This window comes from Spermophilus citellus, assembly GCF_964194105.1.
Source record: "Spermophilus citellus genome assembly, chromosome: 4".
Classification (NCBI taxonomy): domain Eukaryota; kingdom Metazoa; phylum Chordata; class Mammalia; order Rodentia; family Sciuridae; genus Spermophilus; species Spermophilus citellus.
This window is the reverse complement of record NC_138185.1, coordinates 44,878,266-44,890,901: the sequence shown is the minus strand read 5'-3', so window position 1 is coordinate 44,890,901 and position 12,636 is coordinate 44,878,266. Positions and strand designations below refer to the sequence as shown.

The following is a 12,636-nucleotide window of genomic DNA, read 5'->3' as shown; positions in this document are numbered from 1 at the left end:
TTCCAGTATCAATGTGGGGAAGGTCTGGCACCAACCTACTAGAGCCTCCCCCACATGCCAGTTGGAACCCCTAAACATGGCCTCTCTGCAGCATCTGGGCTTCCTCACAACATGGTGGCTGGGTCTCCAGGGCATGCATCCCAAGACTATGAACAAGCCAAGTGGCAGTCACATCACTCTTGCCGATCTAGGCTTTAAAATCACTTGGTGTCACTTCTGCCACATTGTATGTATCAATGCAGTCACCAAGTCTTTGTCCAGATTCAAGGGGAGAGAAAGTAGACCTCCCCTCCTGATGGGGGAGTAGTAAGATTCTAGAAGAGAAGTAATAGCATCATGACCATTTTTGGAGCATATGATCTTCCATAGTGACCCAGACCAATGCCCTTTTGAGTCTCATTTTAAGATGGAGATTTACAATTCTATAAGGAAAAAAAAAAAACAGAAAAAGTGGGTAGGGGAGAAAGGTAATGGAAAGTGTAGGAGAAAGGGAGAGAGGAATGGAATGGGTACTATTGATAACAGCTCTGTCCCCAAGTTGCCAGCTGGGTTATTTGTTATTTGTTATTTGTGGAGCAACATCAGTATCTAGATCACACTGTGTGGTAAGAACTAAATGAATGAACCCATTAAAATGTTTAAGCCATGCCTAGCAAGTGGTTCATGCCCGCTACATGTGGGTGACTCTATGTTTTCAGAGCTCCTGACCTATTGATCATGGGGCAGCCCTGCTGCTACTGCATCATGACACCTGGAAGCAACTTCCACTGCAACATCATCCTCCCACTCACACCGACAAGCTTGGAAACAAATGTAATTCCAGAGTGCCAAGCACTAGGTACATACCCCTTCAGGTATCTCTTCTCTCACTTCAGTTCATCCCGACCTCCCCACCAGGCTGAAGGGCTTGCATATTTGATTTTTCTGGTTGAAGTTTAGAAGTCCAGATCTCTAGTCTCCATCTACAACACAAAGAATCCACCATTTAAGATTTGTATGCATTTCAAAACCACCATAAACAACCACACAGAGGAAGGACCTGGCTCTGGGAGGAGATACTGACAGATGAGAGCACAGTGGTAGCTTTTCCTTCCCATGCTGATCTATCTTCACCTCTGCACCAGGAAACTGTGGAGGGGGCTTCCTTGACCAGAATGCTTTCTAAATTTCATGCTGATGCTCAAATTTTTAAAATTCCAAATGGTTTTTCATTTGTTTTAAAAACCATTCTGTCATCTTTGTCAACTAAGTGACAATTCCTATTTTCCCTTACACCTTGCATCACTCAGCTCCTTCTAAAAGGGCCCCACAGTCTTCCAGTCTAGGTGCCTGGATATGCAATTCCCATATTACCTCGTATTTAATTTTAACCATTTCTATTAACTCTCTACCCTTTTCAAAATTACCTAAGTCCACGAATGCAGTCATTCTGCTTGCAAACAAAGAAAGCAAAATACAATTATTAGATCACAACTCAAGCTCTCTTTGACCATCACCACTAATGCCCATATCCTCAGCAGAGGTGGACACTATTTTAATTTGGGTTATATCTTTCTATGTTGTTCTGTGTATTCTAGCATTCAATCACACACACACACACACAATTTCCTTTTCTACATAAATGTCTACCATGAATTCAGTCTCTTCACTTGTTCCATTCTTAGGATGTCTTATCAAACTTTCTAAACCACTATAAGATTCTCTTATTCATTTTCCCCAATACTGTCATAATATTTCACTGTCTCAGGTCCTCTGTGTCTGCCTACAACTATATTTTTTGTTTGTTTTAATTAGTTATACATGACAGTAGAATGCATTTTGACACATCATACATAAATGGAGTATAACCTCCAACTCTCCACCAACATATTTCTGGCACCTTGCAGATGTAACATACATCTCTTCCTTCAAGTCTAGGTCCCTGTTAGGTTTCTGTTCTGGAAAATCCTCCCTGGCCCTCTCTGGTTACATGAGAAGATTCAGTTCTCAGGCCTCAAAGCAAAATATTTGGACTTGAGTTCCAGATGAATCCCTCAGACAAATTAACTTTGGATCCTCGTGTATATAATGAGGTGATTATATTAGCAGTTATCACCTGCCTAATAGCAGTGATTATAATCTATCTCACAGGATCGTCCTACACAGCCACATCAATGTTTATAGCAGCTCAATTCACAATGGCTAAACTATGAAACCAACCTAGGTGCCCTTCAACAGATGAATGGATAAAGAAACTGTGACATGTATTCACAATGGGATAATATTCAGCCTTAAATAAGAATGAAATTATGGTATTTGCTGGTAAATGGATGGAACTGGAGAATATTATGCTAAGTGAAATAAGCGAGGCCCAAAAACCAAAGGCTAAATGTTTTCTCTGGTATGCAGATGCTAATTCACAATCAGAGGTAGGGGAAGAATAGAGATATTTTGGATTAGACAGAGGGGACTGAAGGGAGGGGAGAGGGTATGGAGGTAGGAATGATAGGATAATTCATTATCCTATGTGCATTCATGATTACGTGACCTGTGCAACTCTACAACATGTACAACCAGACGAAAGAGAAGTTATACTCCATTTATGTATGATGTGTCAAAATGCATTCTACTGTCATGTATAACTAATTAGAACGAAAAATATATTTTAAAAATATTGTCCTTAATTCTAGATAGGGTAGAGGGGTGGGAGGGAAAAGGAAGGGACAAGGTATTAGCAAGCATAGTGGAATGCGATAGACATCATTATCCAAAGTACATGTATGAAGATATGAATTGGTGTAACATACTTTATATACAACTAGAGATATGAAAAATTGTGCTGTATATGTGTAATAAGAATTGTAATGCATTCTGCTGTCATTTATTTTTTTAAAAAACCAATTAAAAAAAAAAACAGATTGTCCTAAAGATCAAGAAAAATAATCCACGAAATACACTGGCTCATTGAAGGCTATTCTGTAAATGGTTATAGTAATATCAAATACCACCACCACCAACATCGCCACCTTTTTCAGAAACATTTATTCCCTTCTCCTTCTCCTTCTCCTTCTTCTTTTCTGTTTATTTTGAGATGAATTATCACTATGTTGCCCAACTGGCCCCAAATTCCAGGGCTGAAGTGACCCTCCAGTCTCAGCTTCCTGAGTTGCCGGGACCACAGGCCCATGTCACCACACTGGGCTTAAACTTTCCTTCTTGATCCTGATTTTCCTCTGAACTCCTACTTTACAGATAGAACTACTGGAAAATATTCTTAACAAACTCTAAGCTTCATTTATATCACTTTACAACACCTTCTAATAGATAAGATTTTGAATTTAATGTATCATCCCACTATCTTCAGGATGGGCTGCACAAATGGCAGGCGAAGGAGAGCCCGTGAATAACATCAGGTTTTCCTTTTGAGGAACAGAAATTCTACTGCTTCTTTCCTAATTTGTTTCTGTTACAGAATTTAAAAGTGTGTACAAATTAAATAGGCATAAATGCTCTATATTCTCACTGTTATACAGTTATAAAATCAAGCACAATTCTAAATTGTATAAGAACAAGGATGTAAATCAGTACCAAAAAAAGCAACTTGGCTCACTTAATGCAATGAACAACATTTGTCCGTAATTAAGTCATTGCACACCAATATGACGGAGTTGTGCCTTCTATGAGGGAAAGGGCTCAAATAAGAGAATTAATCAATAATTACCTGAAAGCTGATATGCTCTACTAGAGAGGCTTGGGGTAGTGATTTGCCTATCTGAACTACCATGAAGTTTTCTTTCATTCATTCACCTTCAGTAGATTTTGGTTTACCTTGGCTTTAGGCAAAAACATTATCTATATCTAAACCCTCCTTTGTCCCTGCATACCCTGCAACAATCCTAATTGGGATGACTTAGTCTGAAAGAAAATAAAATTAAACAACCTCAAGCCCAAAGGCAGTCATTTAACTGCAGAACTTGGTTGCAAAGTTCAAATTTTCAGGGGTTCTCAGCTCTGGCTACACATCTGAAAAGCTTCAAGCCTGCACCAAACACAGGTTACATCCCAAATTAATTACAGAAGAATATCTGCAGGGGGAACCTGTACAGCCCTGTTTTCAAAGCTCCCCAGACAATTCCAAGTAGAGGTTGAGAATCGGTGACTTAGTGATTTAAGACTTTCAAGCTCATTTGTTTTCCATCCACAGTGATAAACATATTTTATACCACAATCCATACCCAAATACATACATGTTAAACAGAAACACTTTATAAAATAATACTTAGCTCTTTCTACCAATCATACTCTCTGATTTTTCTCATTCCCTTCACTTTTGTTTAAAACAATGTTAGAGCTGGGTATGGTGGCACACTATAATCCCAACTATGTGGGTAGCCGAGACAGGAAGATCACAAGTTTGAGACCAGCCTGGGTAACTTAGCAAAATACTGTCTCAAAAATAAATAAGTAAATACATAAAAGGGTGGTGGGGCTAGAGATGTGGAGATGTCACTCAGTGGTAGAGTACCTCTTAGGTTCTCTATGTATGTTTAATCCCTGATACTGAAAAAAAATTCAATTTAAAAATAAATAAAGCAATGTTGAATGTGCTCAGCTTTACCAATCAAGGAGTAAAAATTCATTAGAGGTTATGACCCAGTTTAAAAACATTGCTCTCAATAACACAGAACATAATCTGATAAATTATTCAAGATTATGCCCTGAAATAAAAATGTATGTCAAAAATTCCCCCAAGAATATGTGAATCTCTGAGAATAAGTCCTTATTTGTACATGCCCATTTTTAACAGTTGTATTATATGCCAGATCCTTCATTTTGTGAAATAGGAAAAGGTCAAATTCATGTTCGCTTTCCCTCTTGTAGGTACACATGACTGTGTTTGTTCTGCTTTGCCCCCTAGCTGCTATTTCATATCTATATTTTCATGCATAATTTTGCCTATTTGAAAAAATCCTTAAACAATTGCATTGTGGACCCTTGAACTTAGAATGATGCTGTTGCTCTGGATGCTGTGTGGGGCCCTGGTGTTAGTTTTTCTTTGCCCACACACCATGGTGCATCCCAGCATATGGCAGGATGTAGGTCTTTGTATCAATACTCGGCTGAGTTTTAGCATTCTGGCACATATTTCCAGTTGGGAGTTAAGACAATGGCCCTCTAGGGAGACTGATAAAAAGCACATGTGGCCTCACAGAGGAGATTTGCGGTCACTACTAGTATCTTAATAGTTATGCATCTTTCCAGCCTAGGACCCTTCCACCATGCGGTTCTCTGGTTTCAGGTCCCCACTGCCCTTACTTCCCACATAAGCAAAACAAAATTGAGTGTTGCTCCACAAGACATGGTTTGTATGAATGTCGCCGCGGTAGCATTCAGAAGTGTTTCAAAACTTTTTGAGGATCCAAGAGGAGGGCACCCTACAAGGTAGAATGCTATTAGTCAACTTCCAAAGGGGTTTTGGCTTTAAAAAACAATAAAAAGTCAAACTCAAACAATATTAGAGAGAGAGAGAGAGAGAGAGAGAGAGAGACTGACTCACTAAACTGGACTTACACTAACTACATATGACATATGCTATAAAATCTTACATAAAACACTTATAATGCTGGCCACTTAAAACATGTTTTATATAAGAAAACATAACCATGTATTAAAATGAGAAACAGGCTGAGCCTTCCCTCTGAGTCAGAGTTGAGCAGCTGGAACAACTTGGGAAGCTGTCCCAGCCTTTTGGGGGTACTGTCAGAGTGTGCATACAAGAGCATTTCTCTGGCAAAGGGCATCTGCTTTAGATTGTTACTGAACTTGAACAGGGTTATGTTTCTAAGAGAAGTGCCCATTCCTTCCAAACTTGCATACGTGCATCAACAAACTAGAACTTCTATAAGGACCACTTTTTTGAGGGGTGGTATTCTGTATACACTGACTATAGATGCACTATTCTCACAGTTGTTAATGGTGATCATGGGTACATTACTGTGATGGGCTGAATATGTTCCCCAAATTTAATGTGTTAGAAAGTTTGTTCCCAGTTCAGTAATGTTGAGAAGTGGGCTTTTGGGAGGCAGCTATATCATGAGGACTGTGAACTCATGAATGGATTAATCCACTTATGGATTCGTAGTTTAATAGATTTGGGGAAGGTGTTATAAAAGTGATCTCTCTCTGGCCCACTTGCCATCTTACCATGTGATACCCTCTGTTATGTTATGATGTAGCAAGAAGGCCCTCATCAGATGCCAACCAGATGCTTCTCCTCAGCCTCCAGAAGTATGAACTAAATGTACCTTCCTTTTTTTTAATAAACTATCCAACTCAGGTATTTTGTTATAGCAATAGAAAACGGATGAAGAACATTATTTTCTTTGATCTTCTCTTAAAGGAGGTAAAATTGGTTAGGTTCATTCCATCTCTGTGTACAAGCTTCACAGATTAAAAGACTGAGTTACCAATTTGATTAAGTTCCTTACCTACAGATGCCTCAGTATCCACGATTTGGAACTCAAATCTAAGCTTGTTCAACTTTTCTCACAGTTTTTACTACTAACTCTGTATTCCCAATCTTATAAAGTATTAAAATATCATTCTAAAAGACAGTGGGAAAGAGGCATGCCCCCTAATGACCTAAAGACCTCCCACTAGACCCCACTTCTTAAAGGTTCTACCCCCTCACAATAGCCCCACATTGGGGACTAAACCTTTAACACACAGGTCTTTAGAGACCTCAAAGATCTAAATTACAGCATAAACCATCTTTCTGAGGAAGAAGTGAAAGAGAAAGAGTAATATTCAAAGAAAACCCTGCTGTTCTTTTAGAGTTAAGACCTATTCTTGGCTGTCCAGTACAGAAGCCACCAGCCATATGTGCTTTTGATTACTTGAAGGGTGGCAAGCCCAAGCAGACATGTGTTTTAAGTAGAAAATACACACTAGGTTTTAAAGACTTAAGAAAATAAAACATAAATAACTTCAATAAAAATTTTCATATTAATCACATTTTGAAATAATTTGAAATACTGCATATGTTGCCATATATATATATATATATATATATATATATATATATATATATATATATATATATTTTGTTCCAGGGATTGAACTCAGGGGCACTCAACCACTGAGCCACACCCCCAGCCCTATTTTGTATTTTATTTAGAGACAGGGTCTCACTGAGTTGCTTAGCATCTCGCAGTTGCTGAGGCTGGCTTTGAACTTGCAATTCTCCTGTCTCAGCCTCCCAAGCCGCGGGGATTACAGGCATGTGCCACTGCTCCTGGCTTACCTTGTATTTCTATTGGATGGTGCTGCTCTATAGAATAGTCCCCAAAGCCTTTCTGGTCACAAGTATCCCTTGGCTAAGCTGGAATATTTTCTTTCTTTCTTTTTTTTTTTTTTTTTAGTTGTAATTGGACATAATACCTTTATTTTATTTATTTATTTTTATGTGGTGCTGAAGATTGAATCCCGGGCCTTGCATGTGCTTGGAGAACGCTCAACTGCTAAGCCACAACCACAGCCCTAGGCTATTTTCTACATTCTAAAGACACACAATGCCAAATTATGAATGTATGTACACAATGTTATCTTCTGAATACACACAGCACAAAGGCCCGAGACACACAGGATGCACGCGCCCACACATGCACACAATGCTATATTCTGAACACAGATACCACATACAAAGTAGCCACCCAGACTGCAAATTGGTGCGGCCAATTTGGAAAGCAGTTTGGAGATTCCTGGGAAAGCTGGGAATGGAACCACCATTTGACCCTGCTATTGCCCTTCTCGGACTATTCCCTGAAGACCTGAAAAGAGCATGCTACAGGGATACTGCCACATCGATGTTCATAGCAGCACAATTCACAATAGCTAGACTGTGGAACCAACCCAGATGCCCTTCAATAGATGAATGGATAAAAAAAATGTGGCATCTATACACAATGGAGTACTATGCAGCAATAAAAAATGACAAAATCATAGAATTTGCAGGGAAATGGATGGCACTAGAGCAGATTATGCTTAGTGAAGCTAGCCAATCCCTAAAAAACAAATACCAAATGTCTTCTTTGATATAATGAGAGCAACTGTGAACAGAGTAGGGAGGAAGAGTAGGAAGAAAAGAGTAACATTAAACAGACATGAGATGGGAGGGAAAGGGAGAGAAAAGGGAAATTGCATGGAAATGAGGGGAGACCCTCATTGCTATACAAAATTACATATAAGAGGTTGTGAGGGGAATGGGAAAATAAACAAGGAGAGAAATGAATTACAGTAGATGGGGTAGAGAGAGAAGATGGGAGGGGAGGGGAGGGGGGATAGTAGGGGATAGGAAAGGTAGCAGAATACAACAATTAATAATAGGGCATTATGTAAAATTGTGGATGTGTAACTGACGTGATTCTGCAACCTGCATTTGGGGTAAAATTGGGGGTTCATAATCCACTTCAATCTAATGTATGAAATATGATATGTCAAGAGCTTTGTAATGTTGTGAACAACCAATAAAAAAAAAAAAAAAACACAAAGTAGCCACCCAGTTTATGACACCTTACTCTCTGCTGCCACCTGCTGTTGACATCCTGCCCATCTAAAAAACAAGCAATTGCTGGCGTAAAGAAATGATTATACTTTTCTCCCTTGAACCACCCTGCAGCCTGGAAAGTGGGGAACCTGTATTCTCATTCTCTAACTGGAGGAGGTGACAAGACCTGCTTAATGCCATGAGTTGGCAAAACACAGGTTCGCTTTGGTTTGTCAGTCGCCATGGTCTCCCCATTTGGCCCTCTGATGGCTCCTGCTCCTACTTCCTAACCCCATGGACCCCTTTCTCCTTTGAATCCTCATTGTCCTGTTTATAGATCTCAGCTTATATATCTTTGTCACAGTACATACTTGTTACACAATATTATCATTGTTTAACCCACATGATTCCCCTGATGACCAGGATGGATTCTGCTCTGGTTTAAATCATCAGGACAAATCACATTTGGAGGCCTCAGTTAATATTTGATTAATGTAAAGCATATTATAATGTCCACTGCTAGACACCTCTTTTTTGGGGATGCTGGGGATTGAACCCAGGACCTTGTGCATGCCAGGCAAGCACTCTACCAACTGAGCTATATCTCCAGGCCTGAACCCCTTTTTAACATATAAAGTTTTGCTATGGAAAAATGAGAATTGAGTCAATTTCTCACAGGTAGGACCTACAAAGAAAAGCCAAGCCGGCCAGAGTTCTAATTTCCCCTCTTAAGACCTCCCCAGGGCAGTTCTATGTCTACAAGGAATAACTCCTCTCTCTCTCAGCCCACCCTGTCAGTCTGAACTTGTCCACTGCTCTGGCTGTGTCCTTACAGGGTTCCTGCCTGACTGGCCTTCCCAGTCATAAAAACTACTGGAGAAGAAGCTGGATGGGGGAAGGAAAGAAGGAAGTACATATTTCCTTTTCAAAAATTACAGAATTACGATCATAACTATGGGAAATTCTAAAACATGGACATTGTCTGAAACGGACATAATGAAAGTGGAATAAAGATGCTGACGTTAGCATGAGAACCTTAATACTTCTCCCCAACCCCAAAGATCTCCTGTTCACAGTTCTGGGAACACTCATCCCCAGGAAGAACTAATTGTTGGTAAAGGACATTGTAGTGCCTATGAAAGACTGGATCACCTTTTACTCTGGCATGTTCTCTTTCAAAGATCAAGCTAAGAATTTTGTTGACCTTAAATAATCTAAACATCAGCACTGAAACTCAGATTAAATTCTTTTGGGTCTTTTTAAATATATAAGATTAAATGAAATAAAAACCACAAGATGTTTTGAGTCATTTTCTGAAATAAATACATTTGCTATTTTGGAAACTTCCAAATCTTCAGAAATGGCAAATGATTCTAAGAATATGTATGTATCCATGGCAATTTTTTGACCATTTCTAATTTTTTTAAATGAATTAATGAAATGGGACAAGAAATTCATGTGTTCATTCAACTTAACAAACACTGGTTGATTTTGTTCAAGGTCTAAGCTGGACACTGTAGGGACACAAATGAGGTCTTCTTTTAGATTTGGGCCATCTGCCAGGGATGGAGAAGGTGAGTGCATTTATGGCTGGGGGAGTGTGGGCAAAAGCATTTTAGTTTAGATAGAATTATTTAGCCCAAAGTAGATGTGCCACTTGACCCTAATTGGGGGGATTCCCGTGGAAAGGCCTGGACAAGGAGAAAAGATTTCTATTTACAATGCAAGCTTCAGGAACCACTGAGAATCTCTGAGTAGGAAGTAGGATGCCGGAGGAAAGGGCCCTTTAGAGCAGGCAATGGAGATGCAAACTATAAACTCGAACTAGAAAAGAAGGTGCAGGCATGAGAGTCACTGAGGGAGAAGACTGCATTTCATTGTCCTGTGCAGATGGAAAGAGGGTCAGAAATGGCCACCCAGAAGATAAGAAAATTGGGAAGAAAAACTGGTGTCAACAGGTGGATGATGATTATATTATTAGGTAAGTTGAATACAACTTGAAAAATCCTCTTCCTCAAAGCCCACATACACAAATAGAGAATAAAGGAGGAGTGGTGTAACAACTGCTCCCCCTATTTAGTAAAGCAAGTGATCAACTTTTCTGTGTGGGACAATAAGCAACCTGACCTGCTTGGTCTTATGAAGACTGGGAGAACTGTGGTGTCCGTGGCCATGTGATTATTTCATTTTTGGAGAAGTTGAGCCTGAAGTTCTAGGGGAGCTCCAGATTGGGAAATGCAAGAGACAAGTCGAAGAATCACCAGAGACAAATGCATCTCCCGATATCCAGAAAACAACACTTCTATAAGGAGGGAGGTCATAGTTTAGAGAAACCAGACCACACTTCAGTTTATAAGAGGTGCCACACTTGATAAGAACATGATAAAAGTGGGGACAGTCCATAGGTGGACAGAAATGAAATATGTTACTCTATTTAAGGAAACATTTGAAGGAGCCTTGAATGATTGAGTTGGGGAAAAGCAAAGCACAAACGTCTCCCTCCGTCCTGTGAAGGTGGAATTAGACTCAATCAGTAACAGTAAGGGGCAGACATAGAAACAATGGTTAGAAATTGGAGGCAGGCAAATTGCAACACTTTAGAGTGGGGGCAATTTATTCTTCATGGAAGATTAAAGCCCAAACTGGACAATAGCCCTGGGGGTTGTTATAAAGAGGACTGGAGATTATGATGAGAATTACTCAACAGTCAGATCTCCCTGTCAGTCCCATGACCCCATGGTTGGAGGCAGATTGGAGCAACAGATGTGAGGTGAAGAGCTACCTACAGAGAGTGGGCAGGTGAAAGGTCAAGTAGGTAAGATGCCCAGGAGACACACTGTATTGAGAGAAAACAAATGAACTGCAGAAGTAATCATGTACAAAATGAAAGAAGCTCGTGGAGATAAAAGCACTGCATAGGACTAGGAAGAAAATCAAGAATGCCACATTAGGAAAAAACAATTTTAAACGATAAGGTGCATAAATCTTAAGTGAACAGAGCTGTTTTTAAAAATCCTTGCATACTCCAAGGTCATGAAGAACTCTCTTATATTCTTCTCTAGAAGGTTGATTTAAGTCTCATTGTTTTGAATATCTGACTGACCTCCCACCATCTGTCAAAAAGACTCTCCTCTCCCCACTTAGTTGCAATGTAGTCTGATTGTAGGTAAGTCAAGTGACTGTATATCTTGTACATCTGTCTCTGGATACTCATTTATGTTCCATTGATCCATTTGTCTATCCTTGCTCTGCTGCCAGTTTTACTTAGTTAATTTTATAGCAAGTCTTGATACCTGGTGATGTAAGAACTCCAGATTTGTTGTTTTTAAATATTGTGTTGACTATTACAATTTCTCTTACATATAATCACATCTAAATTTTGGGATCAACTTGTCAATTTATACAGAAAATAAACTGCTGGGACTTTAATTAGAAATTCAATGAATTTATAGGTTATTTGAGGAGGAATCGACATCTTTAAAACATGGAGTATTCCAGTTCATGAACATGATATACCCTTCTATTTATTTAGGTCTTCTTTAATTTCTCTCAATAATTTATAGTTCTCAGTGTATCATTCTGACACATATATTGTTAAATTTATTCCTAGTTATTTGGCATTTTTTGCTGGTACTGCAAATCATATGCTTTTTAAAATTTTTCTAATTATTACTAGTATATTAACTTCTGAATAATCACAAGTTCAGAAACTTTTCTTTTCCTTGCCTTGGTACCTTGGTAAAAGTATCAATACAAGGTTGAATAAAAGTGATACGTGATAAAAGTTGAGAGTGCATGCTTGTTTGGTCAGAGTAAAATCATTCAGAGTTTCACCATTAAATATGACTAGTGCAGAACTTTTATTTTTTTTAGCCTTATTCAGAACTTTTATTATATTAAGGTGGCTAGTATTAATTAATCCTAGTTTGTTGACAGCTGAGGTATTTTTAATCTAAGCATTAAATTTTACAACGGACATTTAATAATTTGGAATAATTTCATCAAGAGTGCAATGCATCTTACATCATTGATCAAGAACTGTCTTATTTTGGAAAGACTATCACCTTGGACAAACTCATACTACATAGGGTAATACAACGGTAGACAGTCAA

At 38.9% G+C, this 12,636-nt stretch overlaps 1 protein-coding gene across 6 annotated transcripts in view; it reads right to left on the bottom strand.

The window, feature by feature from the left end:
* The window catches only part of RIN2 (Ras and Rab interactor 2), a 233,097-nt gene that overhangs the window by 190,910 nt on the left and 29,551 nt on the right, over positions 1-12,636 (bottom strand). For all 6 annotated transcript variants that reach the window (XR_014021324.1, XM_081288791.1, XM_081288782.1 and 3 more), the window contains one exon: positions 847-962. The gene's annotated coding sequence lies outside the window, so the exon portion shown is untranslated. The remainder of the gene's footprint in view (positions 1-846; positions 963-12,636) is intronic.